The 23,572-nt window shown below is 32.1% G+C and overlaps 2 protein-coding genes across 3 annotated transcripts in view; both read left to right on the top strand.

Moving 5' to 3' along the window:
- Positions 1–23,572, top strand: part of Nca (neurocalcin homolog) — a 210,059-nt gene that overhangs the window by 111,822 nt on the left and 74,665 nt on the right. The window lies entirely within an intron of this gene.
- Positions 3,157–23,572, top strand: part of LOC108726879 (neuronal calcium sensor 2) — a 72,073-nt gene continuing 51,657 nt past the window's right edge. The window contains exon 1 of one of the 2 annotated variants that reach the window (XM_018454697.1): positions 3,157–3,197. The gene's annotated coding sequence lies outside the window, so the exon portion shown is untranslated. Of the gene's footprint in view, positions 3,198–12,612; positions 12,895–23,572 lie in introns of those variants that run through there. The other variant, XM_018454696.1, reaches the window with a different exon arrangement.

The raw sequence follows: 23,572 nt of genomic DNA, 5'->3' as shown, positions 1-23,572 counted from the left end.
ATGTAATTTTACATGGAAATTACATGTATACGACTGGAAAATTATCTAAATTACATAGATATGCTTGGAAATTGTAAATTTCCAATCATATTTAGACAATTTTCCAGTTATGAACATGTAACTTCCATGTAAAATTACATGCATTTTTTTCGTAATAAGAATAATCTTTTGCGATCATTTTTTTCGCTATACTATTCACTGTCAAAATTCGATAATAAAAGATATCTTATTGCACATAAAATTGATGAAAATAATTATGTAATACAATTATGTTGAATTTATTTTGAAAGGTACAATCAATATATACAATGTATTTTTATACATATATGTATATAAAATGAGTTATCAAGTCACAGTTAATTGAAGGTTTTTTTCTTATATGTATCATGAAGATTTCGAAATGTAAAAAAGAGTTAAAATAAAGTCAGTACTACATATTATCATTAGTAATTCGCAGTCAGTTGATCATTTGTCGTAAGAGACGAATTCATAACGACGGGATGAACATTGTAAATAATGTAAATCAATAGGCAAATTTATAACTTAAAGAAACTTTAGTCGGTTACTCATTGTAAAATCCATTCTTCTTATTGCGGTTGCTCTTCTTTAAAGGCCGAAGATTTCGGCTTTTTCACCGAATCTCCGGCTCTTGAGCACATTGAAAAATTTTGATCACTATTTTTTAAGTGAGCGCGTCGATTTCTCTCCGATTTTTGGAAAGATACTTCCGACAGGATGGTCGGATCTGGTGAGAACGCATTACAAAACAGTACAAATTTTAATAATAGCATTCGATCTGTGGCAAGAGAGTAGCAATCTCCGCGCAGAATGATAATCTTTTTTTTAGTGAGATTTAGAGAGAACTGTTGATCTCTAGTGGAACACTGATCGAAAGATAACAACCGTGTTCACTACTTAATACTTATACTTATTGTTAAATATAATATATATGAATATTAGATAATTCGGAATTGATCAATTCTCAATCGACACTAACAAATACAATTACAATATAAAACAAAGCGCAAAATCTGTTAAATATATATTAAACTCATTTTAAAACGAGAAGGGATATTCTACGCAAAACGCATTCCTTTTTATTGCGATCCATTTGGTACTATACAAATGCTTCGAAGCGTTTAATTGATCAGTCGAAAGAAAGAATTTTACTAATTGACTAATCAAAAAATACTTCGAAGTATTTGTAGTATTAAGTGGACCGTAGCGTGATAACGTACTATATTTCAAAATGTATGATGTACATCCATAATTTCAAAATGTACGATGTAAATAATTCAGCGCTTTGTTTTTGTGATATATGCTGCATGCTATTTTACTCAAACACGCCTCACTATCCGCTTGGCAAGTCTCTTATGGAAAGATAAAGTGGTGCGAACTAATCTCGATTAACGACTCATAAATAAATTGACGCGGCTATACATTGTTAACTCTATATTTAACCTAATTTAAGTTGCCACTATGTGTGTGTATATATACATATATATATATATACTTCTATTCAATTATATGAAAACAATGAAGTAAAAAAATTTTAAACAGTTTAAATTGTTTAACTCATTGTTTTAGTATAAAATAACGATATATAATTGAGCATAAGAATAGTGGCGACTCAAATTAGGTTTACGCTACAGATTTAACAGTGTATTTGTCAAGGTAGATATCTCAAAGTGATTTCGTCATTCGGAGTAGAGATTGAAGCAATAGAAGATAGAATTTGTTTTTAGAAATTTAAGAAATTATATTTTAATGCGATATTTATGAAAGCGATATTTTTCAATTCGTATAAAGTACTACTTGCATATGTAAATGATCGTGTGAGGGTCTATTTGACCTAAATTTTAACTTATTTATATTTTATGTGTGAACAAAATTTTTATTTTTATTTGTAAATAATTATGGACTGAAACATGTTTTAAACATAAAATAATTTTTAAGTATTAGAAGTTAAAAAAATCTGCATTTAAAAAATATTTTTTTTAGTATTTTCATTTATTCATGTGTTGAGTCAATTCGATCCCGCATGCGAACACTTACGGGTTAAATGTTGGATTTGATATCGCGTTTTATTTGAATTATTTATCAAACAAAATTTGTGTATATTCTGGTTAACATTTCCAGGAATAAAACTCGATATAATAAATATTTCGTCATATCGAATGATTTAAATAATATAATAAAAAAAAGCGTATCTTTGTTAAGATTATTTCGCGCATCCTTTTAACATTTATTTGTTTGGACTTTAATGATTCTATACAATTGCGTGTAGTAGTACTGTGTGTATCTTAATTATGTATTTTTGGACAAATTGTATTTTAATTTATATTCATATCGTATCTCACGGTATCATTGAAGTATTTTGGTGATTAGTGCACGCATGCGATTAGGGGAGACCAGGGTTTGTTGGCACAGTTTTTACAATTTCGGCATTAGACTTTTTAAACAATTTATTATTATGATTGTAATAAATGTATTAATATGATAGAGAGAATACTTTCTCTACATTTTCATGCCAGAAATGATTCTATACATTGTATAGTTTGTTTATAGTAAATAAAATATGAACACATATTGCAATGCAATCAACTTATCACTCCGATAGATGGGGTAAATTAACACATATCACGATGTAATTTGCCTCTATGATAAACTCTATATTCATGTAACAACCTGCACTTTTCTTTTAATTAATAAGACGTTACTTAGATTTCTTAAGAAGAATATTATAGCTAATACGAAATTATGAAATGCTCAAACATTTACTTGCCTCCTCTTGAATCAGACTTTCTCTTTCTTTATTATAAGATTTGTTTGATTGAAATAAATCTCTTTTAGAGAAAAGTATTTATATTAAAGAAAACATACTTAGCGATAATTTTACTTTTGCCATAAATACATGATAAATGGGAAACAACATGTGCCTAGAAGATATTTTGCAAGGTAATCACGGGATAGTTTATTTATTTATTATTTTATTATTTTATTTGTTTTCACGGATTAGACAATTTATAATTATTTTTATATGTGCGCAATATTTATTTTTTGAAGTATTATGAGTTATATTGTATAATCATATATAAATAATATGAATGATTTTGGGTATCGCTATATTTTGCATATATTTATCTTTGCAGTTCATCGTGGCTCGTATTGGAACTTCGCCGTTGCGCGTCGTATTGGTGAGTCACAAATTGTTTTTTTTTTTTTAATTTAAAAAGTAATGGATCCGCGAAAAATATAGATAAATGTACGTAAGCTATATGTATCAAATTAAGAACATGAAAATTTTACAAATGTAATACTTCGTGGATTCATTGCCATGTAGGTATTAGGATAGATTAGTTTTAATATTTAACCTCAAGGTATTGTACATAATTGTTTGCTAATATTTATTATGCATAGAATCCTGTATATACATATATAATGATACAAACCTTAGCAAATGGAGACTATCATATAAATTTAGTTTATGGTGTCTTATTACAGGAGAATAATTACTTGTAGTATACTCTCTAAATCTGAATCAGTGGCTAATCACTGATTCAGTGCCAAATATGCCACTGTTAATTAATGAATGAAATGTGATATCCCTAACCTATATAACGAACCTTGCTTCAGTGTATAAGTGTAGCGCATTCAACGCACATGGTATTGTAAAATTGGAATTATATGCTAGAATGTGCAAATATCGGTATTTTAACTATATAATGCTCAAATTTCTTTTCTTTTATAGTTGAATTTCACTGATTATCCAGTGCCAAATGTGCTAATATGATATGCTGATATAAATATAGTATCAAGTATGCTACTTCAGTAGATTATCCATTCAGATTTAGAGAGTACTGTAACAAAATGATAAACATTATAAATATATTTAATTACAAAAAATACATTATTTTCTGAAGTTTATAAAATAAATTTGCAATTAATAAATAAAGTAGTGAGAAATATTTTAGAATAGGTAAATGTTTACCTTTACACACAGTCAGCCCCAAATGACTTCCGAGTGACCTTGACTCTCAAGAAGGTCAAGGTCACTAACCTTTTCTGTCGCTCGCTATTCGTTAAAAAGTTATCAACGAAACAATTTGTTTACACAGAATTTTGGAACACAAAATACATATGAGATAATTCTCGTTTCACATAATATTTATTCAACACACAAGTAACATTTTGCCTATATTTTATTTTAAAAATATTATGTTTCAGGGGGGAGAGGGGGTGAGAGTCGAAGGTGAGAGTCACGCGCCCTTTTGCAGGCAGGGAAGGGGTGAGAGTCGAAGGTCAGAGTCGTGCGCCCCTTTGCAGGGGAAGGGAAGTGAGAATGCAAAGGGGCGCACGATTCTCACCCCCGATTCTCATCCACTTTCTCCCCTGAAATATAATATTTTTAAAGTGAAATATAGGCAAAATGTTATTTATGTGTTGAATATATATATAAATATTATGTGAAACGAGATCTCATATGTATTTTATGTTCCAAAATTCTGCGTATACAAATTGTTTCGTTGATAACTTTTTAACGAATAGCGAGCGACGGAAAAGGTCAGTGACCTTGACCTTCTTGAGGATTAAGATCAAGGTCAAGGTCACTCGGAAGTCATTTGGGGCTGACTGTGTAAAGGTGAACATTTATCATAATTTTATTTGGTCAACTTTAATTATGTATAATTAATTATAATTATTATAATTATATTATCTATTAAATTATTTAATTATACATTAGTTATAATTAGTTATAATTACTAATTAAATTATCGAATACGTGTACATGTATTGCTTAATAAAATTGAAACATGAAAATGAAAAGTAACAGAAATATAAAATTTTGACAATTTTAGAACATTTTTCTTCAACTTCGTTTTCTTCTTGACATTTATATCTCGGTGGAAATTGAAGAGAACGCGATATTTATGCTTTATATATACATGTATACACAATATAAGAAATAAAAATAAATTAGTTAATCTAAATTTTTATAAAACTTGAAGAAAAATTATTAATATTTAGATGTGTGTTACATTATTTTATTTTTTTTTAAGTATTTATTTGTAATTAGTACAATTTGAAGTTTATGTTTGACTTTTCTATATTTCTTTTAGATTAAATATTATATGAAATAACGAGAAAAAGAAACAGAATTTTTTTATATCGCAGGCATAAATGAGGAAGATACATTGGATTTTTTCAGTTGTAGAATAAATACAGTTAATAACCAGCATTTTTTATTAAATAAATTTGATACTTTTCACATCTATTTTATTCTAATCTTTTGTAGGTTATTTATTTATATTTATTGATTAATTCTACTTGTCGATTTAAACCGCCGCGCGCTGTGAGATTATTATTGCACTTCAAAGAAATATCAAAAGAATAGTAAATAGATGATTTTGATTATTCTCTTCTGATTTACAATTGGATTCAAATAAATTCACTATTTTAATGCAATGGCTAAAAAAAGAATAAAAATAGTTATGTAACATATACTTATATTAAATTTATTTTAAAAGAAATATGAAACAAGTAGGAAAAGAAAAGTTTTTTGTGACACGTATCTGACGTATCTAATGTATGTACGTCATGATACGAACAGTAAAATGTCTTACTTCTTAAAAGTCTGTCTCAAAAGCCACGAGTTTGGACGTGTATTCCTCGCACACGCTCGCGCGCGCGTGAAAAATTAAATTTACATTCTTTTTCCGTTTTACGACAGACGGTACCATGCAGTGACGGTTTGCCCTAGACAGTTACCCTTTGCAGCTGCGGCCCGATTACGGTGCAAATACATGTTACGTTCGAAATCGGCAGCAGAGCGTTAATCGATATTAATTACATCACATGATGACTCGAATTCTATCATTCGAATCCGTTTTCAGCCCTGTTGACCCGATGCGGAACGAGTGGCATGACTATTTGGCTTCCCGCACGAAATCGTACCCGACGTAGTGTATATTGATAATCGATTTTTGATAGAGCGAGACAGATATATTTGCATGGGAATTGGCATTGCGCGAGACAATTCGACTTTTGATGTTATGTAACGAAACGTGACGCATTCGGGAATCGTGACGCATTCGTCACTTGAATCAAATTGACGTCGCTTCTGTGTGCGATGTTATGTAGACACGGTAAAGTAGGTCTGTAATGCAAATTACTTATCTACATAGAGGAAGTGTACAAATAAAATGTAAACAAATATAGATGTAAACAAATATAGACTTAAAAATCTTTCTGTAGGAATCCTACTCGTTATACCATTGTTTAAAATTTAGGTATATAGAATACGAACACTAAACTTACACAATTTTTGAAATTGCTCGTGAGACAAAATACCTCATTAAAATTATAGCATCGAGTATAATTGTCGTGTATGTGATGATCTAGATCTAGAGTCGTGACTATAGAATAAGTATAGACTGCACATTCCAATGAAGTTGTTATTATCTGCAGTTTAGAAAGAAATAGCTTGGGGCATATTATTTTCTCTCTTTCTCTCTCAAATATTAGCAGTGAGGATTATGATACGTAAAGTTAAATTGCTTTTCCTATATCGCCTCCTTTATTCCCCATCCAAAACGACTTAAAAAGAGATACGCTTCAACATTGTGTTTTCTTTCTAAAGGATCTCGATACTAAGATCAATTAAAATAGGGGATACACAGTATATACCTATTACGTCTGTGATCGCAACAACGGTTATTACGTTCAGACTAATATTCCGTTAGAGATTGATTTTCGAAAGGAAAAATAATGAAAAATTGTCGGCATAATTCATGTTACACTATGTATATATATTTTTTGATATAATTTATATACCACTAAAATTTATTCAAAATTATTATTTACTTGTCTTTTTTGCTTTCTCTATGAAAAGATTATCAAGATTTGGCCTATTATCGAACATTCTTTTACAGAACTGAAGAAAACTCCAGTGTTGATTATAGTTTTCATGTTATTGTAATTGATTGTGTGTATCAATAAGACTCATAAGATTCTTATCATCGTCATCTCTACAATACTATTTTCTTATAAAAAAATTCAGAGCAATCAGCCAGAGCCAATTTTTCTCATCTGCCGAAACTATGTTCGCGTCAATGAAATTAATCGCTAGTAAAGTTCTCGAAAGTTAGTGCCATGTGCATCGTTTATAAAAATCCATAAATTCATTATTTCATTTATAAGGTTTGCAATATATTGCAACAGTTATTTATTACACGCGTTTATTTTCGTTAAAGCGAAATCGCGCTGAATTTTCTGCTGCAAAGTCCGCAAAATAAGTTCTCCAATTATCATTTTTCTGATAAGAATGGGATATCCATTTGTCACTAGCAGTATAAGATGTCTATATAATACCCGATTTTTTAATTTAATTCTTTAATTTTTTAATTCTTTGGAATAAAAAGATTTGTAAAAATCCATAAAATTATGTACATAATTATAATTAATTGTGCAAAGTTTTAAATTTACACATTTTATTTTGTTTTCCTAAACTTCTTTATGAGATGTACACACTTTAAAATCTTCGAAGTGAAATTTAATTCTAAAAAATGATAATTGAACCAGTATTGAAAACAAATAGCTCAATTGTCAATTTTTAAGAATGAGATTTCACTCTTTAGAGTTAGATTTCACTCCAAAGATTTTAGAGTGCATTGTGAATGTTTGATGGATATTAATAATATCAATATTTCCAATAATATACAATAGTTATATTTATAGAAGGTACTCTTTCTAACCATTTTCGATTATAAGCTTTTATATTGTGATAGGAAAAAAATAAAAGATTTAATTTTGTACATTAATGATTTAATAATTTGTTTAAATTATTTTATTTTATTGTTATAATGCTATTTAATATCAGAAATAATTCAGGAAAATTATTCCAATCAATTTTTATTTCGATTATTGTATAAAATGACAAAATATCAATTTGTATAGGTCAGTATGTATTTTTTTTATACTGGTTTCTATACTTAATATTCAATACTATATTTACTTTGTTTCTGTCATATAAGAAAGCAGTATGATATATGTAATTAAAATTTTAATTATTCCTAAAAATAAAATATATATACAGCGTGTTTTCTAACGTCGTGCAAATGTGCTATTCTGAAAGAATAGCATAACGGTACGAGAGAATTAATTAAATTAGTTGAGTACTCCGAAATCTGCATTATATTCTTTCTGCAAGAGAGATTACTGTACTTTGTATTGTACGTGGTAAAAATGTCCAAAAAATAACTTCTCTCTTCCAATTGTAGTAAATTGAAAATTTAGTACATACGTGTTATTTTGACCTTTTAACTACGATCCTAAAAGAAAAATGTGGGCCGACTGTTGCTATTTTTTAAAATCGTAAAAATATAAAACATGTGAATTTTACAAATAGTTTTCTCAATAAATATTGACATCTGAGTAATATCTGGCTGAAACCGTTATCAATTTTATAAATTTTATCGATTGTTTCTTTTTCACATTTTAGATTACAATAGCCATAACATTAGGATGTAATTTGAGGTATCTCCTAGAATTTGATTGCACTGTGCAATAATCATGATTTGGAACAGTTCGCTCAATATTACTGTTGTTATGTTGTCTGCCGAGGTTATATACACGTATAATAATTGTTATTCTTTTTATATATTAAAGATATTCCGGATATTTTAACAACTTGAAGATGACCTCATGATAGATCGAAACGTTTTGTGTATAATTTTGAACATTGTTACTAACTAAATTTCGACGTTTAATTTTTGTTATTATGTTATTATGTTTTGAATTTTTGTATTATCATTTGATCCGTTTTATCATTCATCAAGCGCAAACATAAACATGCATTATAATATATTATTTTGAACTTTGTAATAAATATATCATATTGGCTCGTAGCTCATGATTGTTATAATAGAATTTTTTATTAATTGAGCCGTTTATTTGATTTTAACTTTATAAATTTTATTTTATCACAATGATATTTTTAAACATAAATTTGAAACCGTTGAAACTTTGAGCAAGTTTATGTTTCGATATTGCAAATGAAAACCAAGCGAAATATTCTTGATGTTTACTTTTGATAATAGAAATATGATTTTGTGTACTGTATACATTTCCTCGTGTCTACACCGAGAAAAATTTCTGATTGCAAATGGACAGATCTGAAGATTCTGATAGATCAAATTAATCAGTGACGCTTAACAAGTATGTCGGTACATAATTTAAAATCAATAATTTAATAAGCGAAAAATGCTTTGTTTTTTTACTATTCTATTCGCGATCAGAAATAGAAATGTCGTTGAACACAAGAACACTTGGGATAATCCTTTTTTTAAATTTAATGCGTTCGTAATAAAAAGAGTTTGTAATATTCCACCCACAAAGTTTTATCACTCCATGACGTAAATGTTCAGGATGTTTGACGTGACGTTTGTTCTTCATAATTCGCAATAATTCTCGTCGTAAGACATAAACCTTAAACACAACCTCACGCTTTCCTCAACGCGTGCAGCAGTACTTAGAGCCGCGATCTCGTTCGTATATAACACCATTAACGCCGCGTCGCGCTGATAGTGGCAGATGCATCAGAAGGTGGCGAATGGAAGTGGCGAATGGAAGTTTGGTATCTCCGAGTAGGAGATACCAAAGAGTGGCGGGAGATACGTACTCGTGCGGGCGTGAACGATAGAGACGGAAGCGACGGAACGATAGACCGAAAGAGAGGGAACAAAGAAAAAAAGCACACGCAAGAGGTGGGAGCTTTCGCGGGCCGTGAGGTACCGTCGGCAGGGACAACAGGGGGCGGTTGGAAAGGAGATGGGAACGTGGAGGCCATGAGGAGCCTTACAGCGGTGGGGATGAGTGGCGGTGGCGACGCTGGCGGTGGTGGCGGTGGCGGAGGCCGCTCGTCGTTCAACACGCAGGATCAGTCTCGGGGAGAGAGACCTCGCTCCGTCGCTTTCGCCTCGCTCTATCTAGTACCTCCGCCGCACTCGTACATGCTGGAAAACGCGCCGTTCTTTACACGCTTAAGTAAAAAAGAAAATACGATTTTGCCGCGTCCGGTAAAGTTTGGCGGAAGAATCGCGGAGATCTCGACGAACGTACGGTAGTACGGCGCCGGCGTCTTTCGCGTCGGTGGACGGGAAGCCTGTTGCGAGTCGCTTCCGTCGATCCGTCCACTTCCTCACATCCCTACTTCCTTCCTCCCTGACGTATTTCCGTCAGGTAGAAGGGCCGTCGCACCTTTCCCTTTTCTTTGCTCCGATATTTCTCCTTCACCGACGAATCGATCCGCGACGTGTCGTGGTGGTCGCGTCGACTGTTGTTGTTTATTACGGTCAACGGGGAAGCCGGTCGAGGAACGCGGAGCGAAAACGAAAGGAAGAGAGAGGAAAATCACGAGGAAGCTAGAGAGCGAGAGGAGAAACTCTCGTTCCGTCCTCTTTGATCGAGCACGCACCCTTCTATCGGTCGGCGAAGAAAATACGAGGGAGAGTAGTGGGTACCGAGTGTAAGAATCATGTCACGACGCTATCTGCGCTATCAGCTCGAAATAGCGATCTCGGTGTTGTAAAAAAAGTGTAAAATGTTATGCAATAAATGCAAAATAATGGGAGAGAAAGAGAGAGATATGAAAGATGAAAACCACTTAGGAATTGCGCGCTGACGTTTAAGCCGCGACGTAGTACGCTCTCGAGTGGTGACCTTTTTCCTTACGAGGACGTGAGTGTAAGATTAATTAGCGAGGGATACTAGCGTAGTGATGAGAGGAGAAGAAGAGAGAGGGAAAACAGATGGGAGCACCGACATAGCATACCGGGTTGAAGTACCAAAGATAAGGGAGACTTTGTATTCGCCGGTGTGTGTCTGGTGTGTCCCCAGGGCGAGCTGAGAAAAAGGGCGAGAGAAATCTCTCGATTTTTCTCAGTCATTCTCTTCTTCTTTCTCGTCCGATAGTTTCCAGAATTCGCGAGTAACTGTCGAGCTGGTGAACGTCGAGTATAACGAGACTGGGTCGCTGTCTAAGCGTTTTAGAGCTGACATTTACTTTCGAATGAGACAAGACGGGATAAAACAACGTTATGCCATGCCCCGTTTCTGTTGAAAATTTTCCGAAGTCAGCTCGTATATTTTGTACGCGAAGCGAATAAAAAATAAACAGTCGAAGGGGAATTAGGGTTGTACGATATCTGGCTTTCTGCTCACGTCAGACCGCTGATCTGGATTAGTCATTTCGCGGATCGTTCGGCGAGAGTTTTATCAAAATAAATCGTGCAAACCGTACGTCTGAAAATTTTTAGAAGCGTAAGAGAATACGTGTGCTAACCGTAAACATAAATATAACAAAAAGAAACTTCTCGTGTTTATATTTATTATTATATAATAAATATAATAAAAATTTTGTCATATGATTGTCTTTTGTTTTTTTAATTTGAAGTTAAATTTCCTTCTTCGCGGTGATCATCTATAATTTACGAATAATATTTTTTCATGGTGAACTTTGCATTCTAAAATGAGAAAAGTTCTCAGAATTTAGAATATTTAATATCACTCTCAATCGAATTATCTGTTTACATAAAATGTTATTATAAATTGTGACAAGAGTAATCAAAGTAAACTACTATCAGTTTTTGCAATTAATATTAAATACCATGGTAATATTAAATACCATGGTAATTAAACTTTAGATTAACTTCTCGCAATGAGAAAATCGAATGGAAATTACTCGGATAGTAAAACGACAGCTTCTACGGAACTTCCGGGAAACTCGGAATGAGACTCTAGAGATTGATTTATTGCGTCATATCTATTTATACTACGGTAATGATTACATCGATAACCAACTCTCTCTCTCTCTCTCCTCTCTCCTCTCCTCTCTCTCTCTCGTTTCAATTTATTTTTATACATATATCCACGATGATACATTGATACGTAAATAAGAGGAAAGAAACCATACGTTACATCGGAATCGCGTTCCTCTCTCGATGTTACGTAAATAAACAATTTTATCGTTCTAACGCGTTCTTAGATTAAACAATAACAAAAAAAAGAAAAGAACAGCATCTGGATCACAATCGATTCGGCAGGCCTGTTGCTCCCCGACTGGCTTGAAATTTTAAACGCTGCTATTATATTCGAACCACCTTACGTGGTTGTATATAAGTATCCGTCGATCCCGATGCTGCAAAGCCTACGCTTAAACTTTAAGCACGAACGGGTAATGCAACCGGATGGGGTAATGGGTTAAACGCGGCCGAGTACTCTCTCTCATATATATATCTCTCTCTTTCTCCATGCAGCTGCGGCCCTTTATCGGCCACCACCGAGACGCCTCGATCGATAGCGCGCGAATATGCAATACGCAAAAAGCAACGCGCTCGAGCCTCGGTAGCTCGGTAGCGGCATAAAATTGTACGCGTCGTCGTGATGTCCGCAGGACGAGGTGAGAATAATATGCGCTCGCGAATTGCGCGCGAGGGTGCGCGAGCCGGAAGGGGACCGAGCTTGCCACAGCAGTGACCTGTGAGCTCGCAGGCGGTACGTTACGTACGTTCGATGTGTCGTGAAAGAGCCCGTGCCAACGGCGACGATCTCGCGGTCGCAGTTTTTTGGACGAACGACGGCTTCTCGTGAGTAATCGGGTTAGTTCCTGCCAGCCGAGTCTCCTGGGTAGCCTCGCTTCTTGGTCGTCTCTCCAATCGTCGTGTCCACGTCTTCGTTGGGCGCGCGAAAGAGCTCGAGAGGACTTCGAGTTTCAAAACGATCGCCTTCCTATCAGCGAACATTATTGTCCTTTTTCGAGGATATACAAGGGATACATCGTGCGCTGAGACGTCGCAATATCCGCAGATATCGTTGAATCACGTAGACACTAAACCGGTAAGCTCTTCTCTATGCAGTTTATTAACGCCTCGTGATCCTTCGATTTCGATTCGACTAAGGAAAACATATAAAAACTTCTTATATCTTATTTGTCTTTCTTCTTTTGCCTTTCATGTATTGCTCCATCTCGGTAATCTATTCAACTAGGCAGCTATTGCATTTTTAGTAAAGATTGAAAATGCTACACGGAAAAACTTTTCTCTTAAAATTTACCCTGGAAATATGACAGTTGTGGTACAATACAATATTTTAGATTTTTACCATGCACTTCAATAAAATTAATCTAACTTATTTTATATTTTATTGTAGTTTTATTAATGAATGAGAGAAATTTATATAAAATTCTTCGAAATACAATGTTGTCTCACGATTACCATATTTTCAGGGTAAACTCTAAGAAAAAATTCTCTCCGTGTATGATACGATGGGAATTTAAGTTTCGTCGCTATACATAGATATAGGAACTTATACGTTTATTCGTGATAACAGCAATCCCATAATCGACATAAAATAGACTTTTCCAAATCTATATATAACATTGAAAGTCGAAAGTGCATTTTCTTTTTCGCAATAATGTTTACAAAAATGGAACAACACGCGACAAAGGAAATACATCCATACAAAATGATAGATGTATGTTGACCTTTTTCTATAATTTGTTTCAATATAAAATAAATAGTTATAATTTGATCCATTGTATGAGATATCGTTATTATTGTAAAAATCTATGTTAAACAGCTTTGAAATGAATGAGTAGATATGTAGAGAGTACATTGAATGCGTTTAGATTCCTCGTAAAAAAGATCGTGAATATCACACTGCACGATAATTTCTTAACAACTCCATTTCCTTAAATTGCTGTTATTAATTAAAATTAAAGTGTTAAAATAACTCTGAAGTAAGTGACCATCAATAATACGCTGAAGACTTAAGAAACGTTAATTAGTGAAAAAATCCGCAGTCATGGCGTGACTTTTCTGGGGCATTGTAAACGAAAAACACGAATTCGCGTGCTTGAGCTGTATTCAAATGTTCTAGAGGAGTAAATTAGAGAATACGTTGAATTACCTTGAGTATTCGCGTCACGAAAAAGTCAAGTCGTTGCTCGCGTCGTTCGTCGTGTATGCCATGATGAAATACCCTGTATATATGTTCAATTAGAATTAAGAGCTTTGCAACAGCTGTTCCAGCAAATTGAAACAACAGATTAAAACTTCATGTTATTAATCCGCTGTCATTATTTTCATGATGATCAATGTGGATGTAATGAAGTAATAATCCTATTTTACCAAGCGAACATTTTTTTCTGTACGAGAGAATTTTCATAATTGATTTAATATTAAAATTAATTTAATTAATTAAAAATGAATGTTACTATCGAAAATGGAATCAAAGAAATGTTAATCAAAGTAATTATTCATGTGAAATGATAGAGACTTATAGGACCACGTTTTATCAGATACAAAAAGTAGTATAATAAAATCATTTTATTATTTTATTTGTTAAATTTCTCTCTTTCGCTCACGTTTGTGTAAATAACTATTTTCTTGATGCGAACAGTGTAAATTAACACTGCTTAAATAAAATAAAATGCAAACCGAAATGCTGAAGAGAGATATTTGGACATGTTAAAAGATATTTGGACATATTAAAGCTTGTTACTGAATCTTGATTAACATCCTAAAAGGCTAAAAAGAAAGCAAATGTAGTAACCTTATACACGATAGGATTATAAGATATTAGTTAGACAATTTCTTTTAAACAACAACACATTGTTTTTAATATTATGATTTTATAATCACATCACACTTTTATTGCGAATTTGTAATTATATGTACAGTATGAGACTTTCCTTTTTGAACTTTTGATAACAAATCTTTTAATACCACAAATATAACGATTTACTATTTGCAAGAATAATTTAACAACAGATAATAATCGGCGAGCCAACACAGTTTTTTCTATCAGTTTGCAGTTTGAGTGACGTAACCGGTAACTCTTAATCCTTGTAAAGCCATTTTTGTACGATAACATGTTTCGTGACTTGACGTCTGAACGATTTAACACTCATCTCGTTGCGCATTAACAACATTTTCCATCGTTCAGTCTCCCGTCGTCCCGTCTAACCGCGATGGAGCCCATGAGGTTTGAAGTGTCTGCATAATTCATAGTCGATCTCATAGCGGTAACCTCTCGTCCATCATCTTCGGCTCGTCGGTCGTTTTCATGTTCATCGCGGCACACTTGCGAGGTGTCCTCGAGATAACGTCGTTGAAGGTAATCACTCTCCCGTTTTTCTGAGCACGCGAAAGATTCGATGTCGCGTAAGTTTTGATATTGAAGTAGTATAACATCAAAGTACGACCTCTGTTTCTTTGATATCTTATTAAATAAAGTTAGTACGAGAAATGAATTTAAAATTTGACAGATGTTACGTGCATAATAATTTCTAAGATAATTTTAAATAATTAAAATGAAGTAAATATAATACGCTTTTTGAGATAAAAGCTCTTTTTCAGAAGTCAAATTAAGTTATACAGCTTCTCAACCCTTTGTGGACCTCTTTTGGGGCCCTCTTTTATTTTATAAATTGCTCGCTCAATTTTTACGAGACATGACTTACGGGATAATTTCATAATGCTTTATTCGAATCTAAAGTCGAAAATAAAAAAATTCAAAAGATGGATTCAATATGACAGACAGAATTAAAAAAAATTTATTGTAAAACTCGATTTTAGAGAATTTTTAATTGCGAAGTATAATAACATCAAGTTTCTAGTTTTGCTTTACTTGAAGCTCATCAGTAATATGTAAACAATAATATCATATGTAATCATACTGATTTTTAAACTCTGATTATAAATCCTGTGACAGAGTTTCTTTTACATGAAGATTACTATTCTTTTGAAATTCGATATTTTTAGGCTACATTCAAACTCAGATATCTTTTCTAAAATCAAGTTTTACGATAAAAAATATATTTTTGAAATTTGAATTTTAAAATTCTGAAACTAGAATTGAATTCAGCGATCTCGAACTTTTCGGAAACAAGATCTTCCATAAGTTACTTTGTTAAAAAATTCCGGTCCTTAAAGAATTAAATTTGAAGAATGTTAATTATTTCTGAGAGAAAATGCAAAGAAAAATTAAAACATCTTATATCTGTTTTATAATTACCTATATATAGTTTAACATTAACTGCACTGAAAGAAAAGATTCTGAATATGGCATGACATTTTTAATTGATTGCAGCAGCCAATTTTTGGTTGTGTTGGTCTATGAAATTCTATACTGACATTACGGATAGACTAATGCAACCAAAAATTGGCTGCTGCAGTCAATTACAGCTATGCCATCTAATTTGCAACAGCCAATCTTTTCTTTCAGTGTATACGTCTAAAATATCAGATAAAAACAATAAAAATTTATTTTAAAGATAACTGAAAATTGCTACGTCCTTAATTATAATACTGGTGGGAGAGACTTATCAACATAAAGAATATATAACGTAATCGATTGGAACGCATATTACATATTCTTCACACATTAATTTACGACACATTAATTACTCGATTTTCTTATTTTAATTTAAACTCTCACGAATTTAGAAATACTAGAATTATTCTAATACAAGTATGACACGTGTTTGATATAAAGTTGAAGAGATAAATGCGCATGTATCGATTTTTCAGACTTTTTAAGAGACGGAGAAGCTGCTTTAGTCCAGACATGTGTGTACGCTGAAAGTAGTATAAGGTCATATAATAATAAATCCAAGCATAGTTTATTTTTTATCTACGTCCTTTTATGTATTTACGATTACGTAGATTGATTAATATCAATTAAGTATCATATTCACTTTCTTTCGTGAGACTGTATCAAGCATTATTCAACTTAAATGATAATTGTCAAAATTCATTTTTATATTTTTTGTTATATTCTTTGTTATATCCGCATAAACACAAATAAATGTTTAAAAAGCGATACTAATTTTTAAGCAATCTTTATAAATATTTACAATTTTTTAAATAAATATAATAACATAAACGTACATGCATACACAAACAAAATTTTTTGGAGATATGTATAGATTAAAAAAATTTCTTAAAATATTTGCACTAAACTTAATACATTGAATATACATTTAATATTTCGAAAGTACAAGGTTTTTTTGTGATATTCTCGATAGTTTTGGATATACTCCATAATTATACACTTTTTTCAAATAAAAAGAATAAAGTATCTTAAGACACTTCAATAATGTGAATACTGAGTAACGAAAGTCTAAACGGTCTGAATTGGATCTTATATTAGTGGTTTAATATTATTTCGATGTGAATTTATGTACATATCCAGTTCTGCAATTTACGCGCCGAAATTATTTTCAGTCTTGAAATGCAATCATACACAGAACTAGGATGGTAATATCAGAAATTAAATTGACAAGCAATTTAATAATAAATAAAATGAAATTTACTAACAAATAAAATAAAATGAATTGAATAAAAATTGGTTTGTGTATGTGTATTGGTTTGTGTATAACTTATAAATTTTTACTTCTCTCTAGATGTATCTAAAAATTATTTCAAATTGTTGGTCGGTATTTTGTTGTTGCTCGCCTTTTCGCAACATGTGTTCTGTGACATCGAATTGATAATAAATTCATGTTAGTATCGAATCTGGATGCTCATAGCTTGTAGTATAAATGTATCTTTGTAACATATAAAATCAAATGATACAAACGACGAAATCTTCGTACAGATCAGATATCACGAGGACGAAGCGTCTATCCTTGTTCATCCGACACATTGCGCTGGATCGACAGCAATTTGAATAATTTCTTTCTGGCTCACCGGTAACTTCTTAAAAAGACTTTCGATAGTCCTATAAATCGCTCCAACGATCGCGTTACGGTAAAGTACTCGATCAGAACGAAATCCCCCTTTGTGCTCGCTTAAATGATTTTTATTACACAAGGCTTTGTCGCACAAGATCTCTGACTTTAGAACTGCACGAACATTAAAGGATTTTCTTTGCATTATAGTTTTGTTACTTGTTCACTATTCCGTTATAATGCAATTTTATTATTTCTATGTAATAGAATAAAATAATATAAAATAAGATAACTAAACAAGTGTATACACGCACATATGTGTATATGTTTTTATTTAAAATTTATTTTTATATGTTTATTTATACTTAAATATTTAATATGTTATATATATATTGTAGAATATATCAGACCACTCTTTTTTCTTGAAAATGTAGTACCTAGTTGGAAGTTGGGGAAAAATTTTTCATTAGGAAATTCTGTCTAAATTATCTAACGGTAGTATTTTGGTTTTTCGGAAACTACCGAAACTAGGGCAAACCTAGGTCAAGTCTGAAATTTTAAATAGAAACATAGGTCGAATAGGATCGTTAATAGGTCTTTTAAAAACAAATAACTTTGGCTTAAACTTTTTTTAATATCACTTACGGTTTACGAGGAAAATAAGAATATTATAGATTATGAGCCATTCATTTGTCCAGACATCAAAAGTTATCGGAGATTTAAATTAAAATCGTATGTGATGAATAAAATATTTTACGATGTTTGTGCTTGTAGAAATGAAGGGAAAAGTTGGGGAAATCATAGCATCCTTTTTTTAATTGAAATATAACACCAAAAAAATTATATTCTTAAATTAAGAATATTCTTAGAACATATACTACTGGAAGAGGAATAGGACGCTGAACGTGAAGCCAACATCTATATGAGAGAGAAAGCTAGAGAATCCCAAATGTTCGCAATGCGCATATACGGCACCGTCGTCCGTGCGAATTGTATAGTTGTATTAGTGTTTCTTACTCAAATGTGTAAAAAACACTAAACAATTGTACAATACAATTCACACAGACGACGGTGCTGCGCATTCGTATTGCGAACATTTGGGATTCTCTAGCTTTCTATCTCGCACAAATGTTGGCTTCACGTCTGTATATATGTGGCATAGACAATTCCTCTTCCAATAGTATATGTTTTAAGAGAATATCCCACTTACGTATAGTATATTTTCCTCTAAAATATAAGCATCAAAACGATCTTCTTAATTTAAGAGAAATCATCTAAAAATTATCATTCTTAATATGAGAATGTATAGGATGTTCTATTTTAAACGACGATCTCAAATATCTCTTGAACAATATGTTTTAGAGAAAAATGTTTCAGATAAAAGTTGCATGATTTTAACGAATGAGCACCATCAAAAACCGCGTGGAGCGCGCGTGTAGCGATGATCGCCTTCGCAAATCAAGAATATATTCTTAATTTAAGAGGAAATATTCTTATATCCGTTAAGAGGAAATATTAAGTACATCTTTCAAGAATATAATTTTTTCGATGGATAATGAATACGATTTATATTAAATTCACGCGTGTACGTACACACACATATGTGTATGTTTGTGTGTGTAAAGTATATTTTCCTATGTGCTTTAATGTTCTTCGTTATTCCCTCAATATTTACAAACTATTAAAACTATCTGTTACTATTTCTAACGTATTGTTATTCATCATTGTTTTCCGTTATACATTTTTTTTAAATTTAAAATTAACTTTGTATTTATTGGTAATATACATAAATGCAATTCCTTAACCTTTAGTACGTACGATTGGATCATTCGTGCACATTTCTTTTTTTCGGAAAACTAGGCTCGTCAAGTAATTAGTTATAACATTTATATATAGGTAATTAAAAATGTACAACCTTATAAATACTTTCTAAAAATGTTAAAGTATGAAAGAATCACTTAATAATTTTGTATGTTTGTTAAAGTGATGAAAATTAAGGGAACGAACGATCCATCATGTGTAGTAAAGGTCGAAAAATCATTATTTGTACTAAGGATTATATATCATTTTTGCGTAGGTAAATCATACATCTGTTTTCAGAAATTATTAAACTATTTGCAAATTATAAATATGACTTTTTTTGCATTTGTCAGCTGCATTGCCATTTCGCGATCTTCTTTTTCATGCTTTTTTTATTTGCAAATTACAACACTTTGTTAATCAATGATTGATATCTGCAAATGAAACTAATTGTAAGTATAACTACAAATCTTTTCTTATTCTTTTGTAAAAATAGCATTTTCTAAATTGGACGTTTTACAAATTGAACGTTTCATTGCAAACTTCCGGTTTCGTGCTTTACTATTCGATACCGATATAATCGCGTGATACAAAAATTGCGAACCACGGTATTCGATGACCGCATCGCTGGACTAATAACAGAATGAAGGTAGAATCTGGCGCAACCTTGGCTCGCCAATTCGACTTCTATCGTATCTAGATGGATCTTGACTCGTATCGAACTATGGCAGTTACCCTTGACATTCTAGCGCTAGTCTAACTGGATCGCCATCATTGGACATAATTGGGTGTATCATAAGTCAACGATTTTGAATAATTCATCAAATCGAGGGCAACAAGAATAAGCCTAGTAAAGCGCACAATGCGGATCATACAGATGCGATACATAATTTTAAGTAACGATTTGTTTTTTTATACACGATAAATAGGCAGGATAACACACAGTATTTGTTATTTATTTATATTTTATAATTCTAGACTGAAATATTATGTTATAATAATATTTCAGTCTAGAAAGTTCACAAAATGCAAGAAATTTACACATATTTTTAATATCTAACTTTAATATACTGATATAATATTATATATCACAAACAATAATTGAAATAAACATAAAAAAATTTACACGATTTAATTTATAATCTGCAACATTTATTTAGGACAATCGTAATATAATAATAAATATATAATAAAGGGTGAGCGAAATATTAAATAAGCTATAGAATTTTTAAAAGATATGTTACAACTTGTTATTAATTATTAATTCGCAATCGTATTTTCGTGTCATCAGTAGAAACATCAAACAATTTTTGTCCTCGTTTTCTAAGGCGAGCCATTTCAAAGGATCGATACCGAAACATCTAGCATGACAGCAAGATTTAATGCAACCTTGAGCTATTGATCCTAGCCTTCTCATTGTACGCGTGGATCTTTTCTTTCGATTTACTTTTTACACGCGCAATCCGTCGTCCGTATTGAGAATTCGCTTAATCACATTCAGTGCAATCGTGATATCAACCCATCACAACATGTAGCCTTTGTATTGTGATAATGACGATGTATCGGATAATGACGATCGATTAATCATAATAACGCTCATTTCACGCGACGTCCGTTATTCGAGCAAGATTATTCCCCTCGCAAGTCTGTATAGGTACTCGAAGTGACATGCGTTTTCACGCATGTCATGTATCTCATATATAAGCTTAATACGGAGATCAGCAGTTCTCAAATCAATTGGTTGTCTACAATCTAAGCTTCAATCTCGACAGAGTTTCGATATTTTACTTTATCTTGCAAAATCTGATAAACGTTACTGAATAAAAAAAATTTTACAAAGATGGACGAATTTTATTATTATCAAAGACACCACAATTTTAATATTATTAACATTAGCACATAAATGGACAACAATTGATATAAATATTCGTTAATTATTTACTATTCGTAGTATAATCTAATAAAAAAAGTTTAATATAGCAAGAATAAAATCCGATATCTACTATATCGAAACAAGAAAAAAAGAAGAGGTAAATTAAAGGAAAATTATATCTGTTGAAACAATAGTTAATCACACACAAGACTATTGTTTATGGTATAGCATACATGGTTGAAATACAAACCGAATAAAACTCTCGCGAAAGATTCATGGGAGAGAATGATTAATAGTCGTAAAAGATCGGACATCGCAAATAAAATATCTGCCGGAGTCTCCCCGGAGATGGTAAATCCCTCTACGCGACCTTTCAAGAATCCACCTGATGGCGAGGTGTAAAGCGAAAAATATATTATAAGACCTGATGGTTAAAGGCGATGTAACGATCGGCGTGACTCGGTCGTAAACAATAAAATACGGAAAATTCCCTTCGGCGAGCTCTGACATGCAATGCTCGTCGATTGCTTCCTCCAGTCATCGCAAACGGAGCTTTATGATCCTTATGCGAAGTAAGTACATTCAAAAAGTCGGATAAACCGGAAGAGAGGTTGCATTCGAGCGGCGGCAAGATTTAATACAACAGTCTAGCGCTTCCGATTGAGCTGAAATAATTTCGCTGAGTCGCATGAGTTTGAGAAGGATGAGCTCGACGAATGATGAAGAACAGTGGCAGTGCAGCTGCTGGATCAGACTTCCAGATGGCTCGTAATCGTATCGCAACGACAATTGCGAGAACGAACTTCGAGCGTCCTTCGTCACATTTTCATTTCGTGATGTTTCGAACAAGTCACTGCTGTACACACTGCTGTTCGCGATTATCAGTCTTGTTATATAATAGTCTGACTGATTTTATCTTTACTATTTTCCTCGGGATATATACGAGAGACGGCGCGCGAATACGTATAAATGTCATTCCTTCGCGATATGGTTTCCATCTCTCGCATTCCAGATCACCATCTTCTGTGTTTTCGATGTCATGGCACATATTGACGTTAGCAAAGCAAATTGAATACTAAATATATTTGCCGCGATGTGTCTGTTCTACCATGCTGAAATTAATGGACATGCGATGACTTCATTTAAGTACGGCTTCATCCGATTTGATTGATAGCACGCAATTGGGTTTACTCTTTAGTGTAAAGTGCAGTCACGGAATGTTGGTCTTTATTAGTTGAACATGTTTAATTTAAGAAGTTACAAATACCGCAGACTGAACTAATAGTTAATCGGGATTACAACCATATTTCCTTATATCAAGAAATATTTAATGATAATTGAAATTATAAGTTTGAAGAGGTAGCTGAAGAACTTGTTACATTTTGTATTTTCTCGTAAATCTTGTAAATTGTTTTAACATAAAATGATTTTATTGCCGTAAATATATTATAAATAAAATATTTTTAAACTAAATATGACTACATTTGATAATTATGCAGCATTATCAAAAATTTCGGTGATTTAAATTATTTTTTATGCGCAATAAGACTGAAATATGAATATATAAAAAATTACTATATAAAACAAATTTCAATTTGAACTTCTGTATTATTATTCACTGAATGAAAAAAATATGTTTTTCATACTTGCTATTTTCTGTAAAGCAATCATATATGCTGAAAAATTTCGTGCTTTTTTTCTATAGATATATTGTTATCAATTGTTTCTTTTTTTAAGCACTCAAAATAAATTTATTATACGTAAATCAATTTAGTAGATTCACTCAATTGATTTTCAAGATACCGATATTTGAAAAAATAAGAGATGAAATCAGATTAAGGTAGAAATTTCTGAGTAAGGACGTTTGTTATATTTTTTTTATTTTAAGTCGTTGAGGGGAAATCCATTTATTCGAAAAAGGTTACGTTTCTGCCGTACATATATATAAATATAGGTATATATACATAAAACATGGCTTAGATCCAATATTCATATTTATGTTTCAACCGATAATGGCTACAGCTTGTATATTTTCCTTCCTGGAAAGTGTGCGCGTATCTGGAAAATCTTTTCATAATGTGACGAAATAATGCGGCCGCGCTAAAATTAACCGTGGACGTGGAGTCACTCAAACTGCGATACAACGAAAATAAGCGAGATTATAAATG

Source organism: Mycetomoellerius zeteki, unplaced genomic scaffold, assembly GCF_001594055.1.
Source record: "Mycetomoellerius zeteki isolate Tzet28-1 unplaced genomic scaffold, Tzet1.0 scaffold446, whole genome shotgun sequence".
NCBI lineage: Eukaryota > Metazoa > Arthropoda > Insecta > Hymenoptera > Formicidae > Mycetomoellerius > Mycetomoellerius zeteki.
This window is presented reverse-complemented; position numbering and strand designations above follow the sequence as displayed.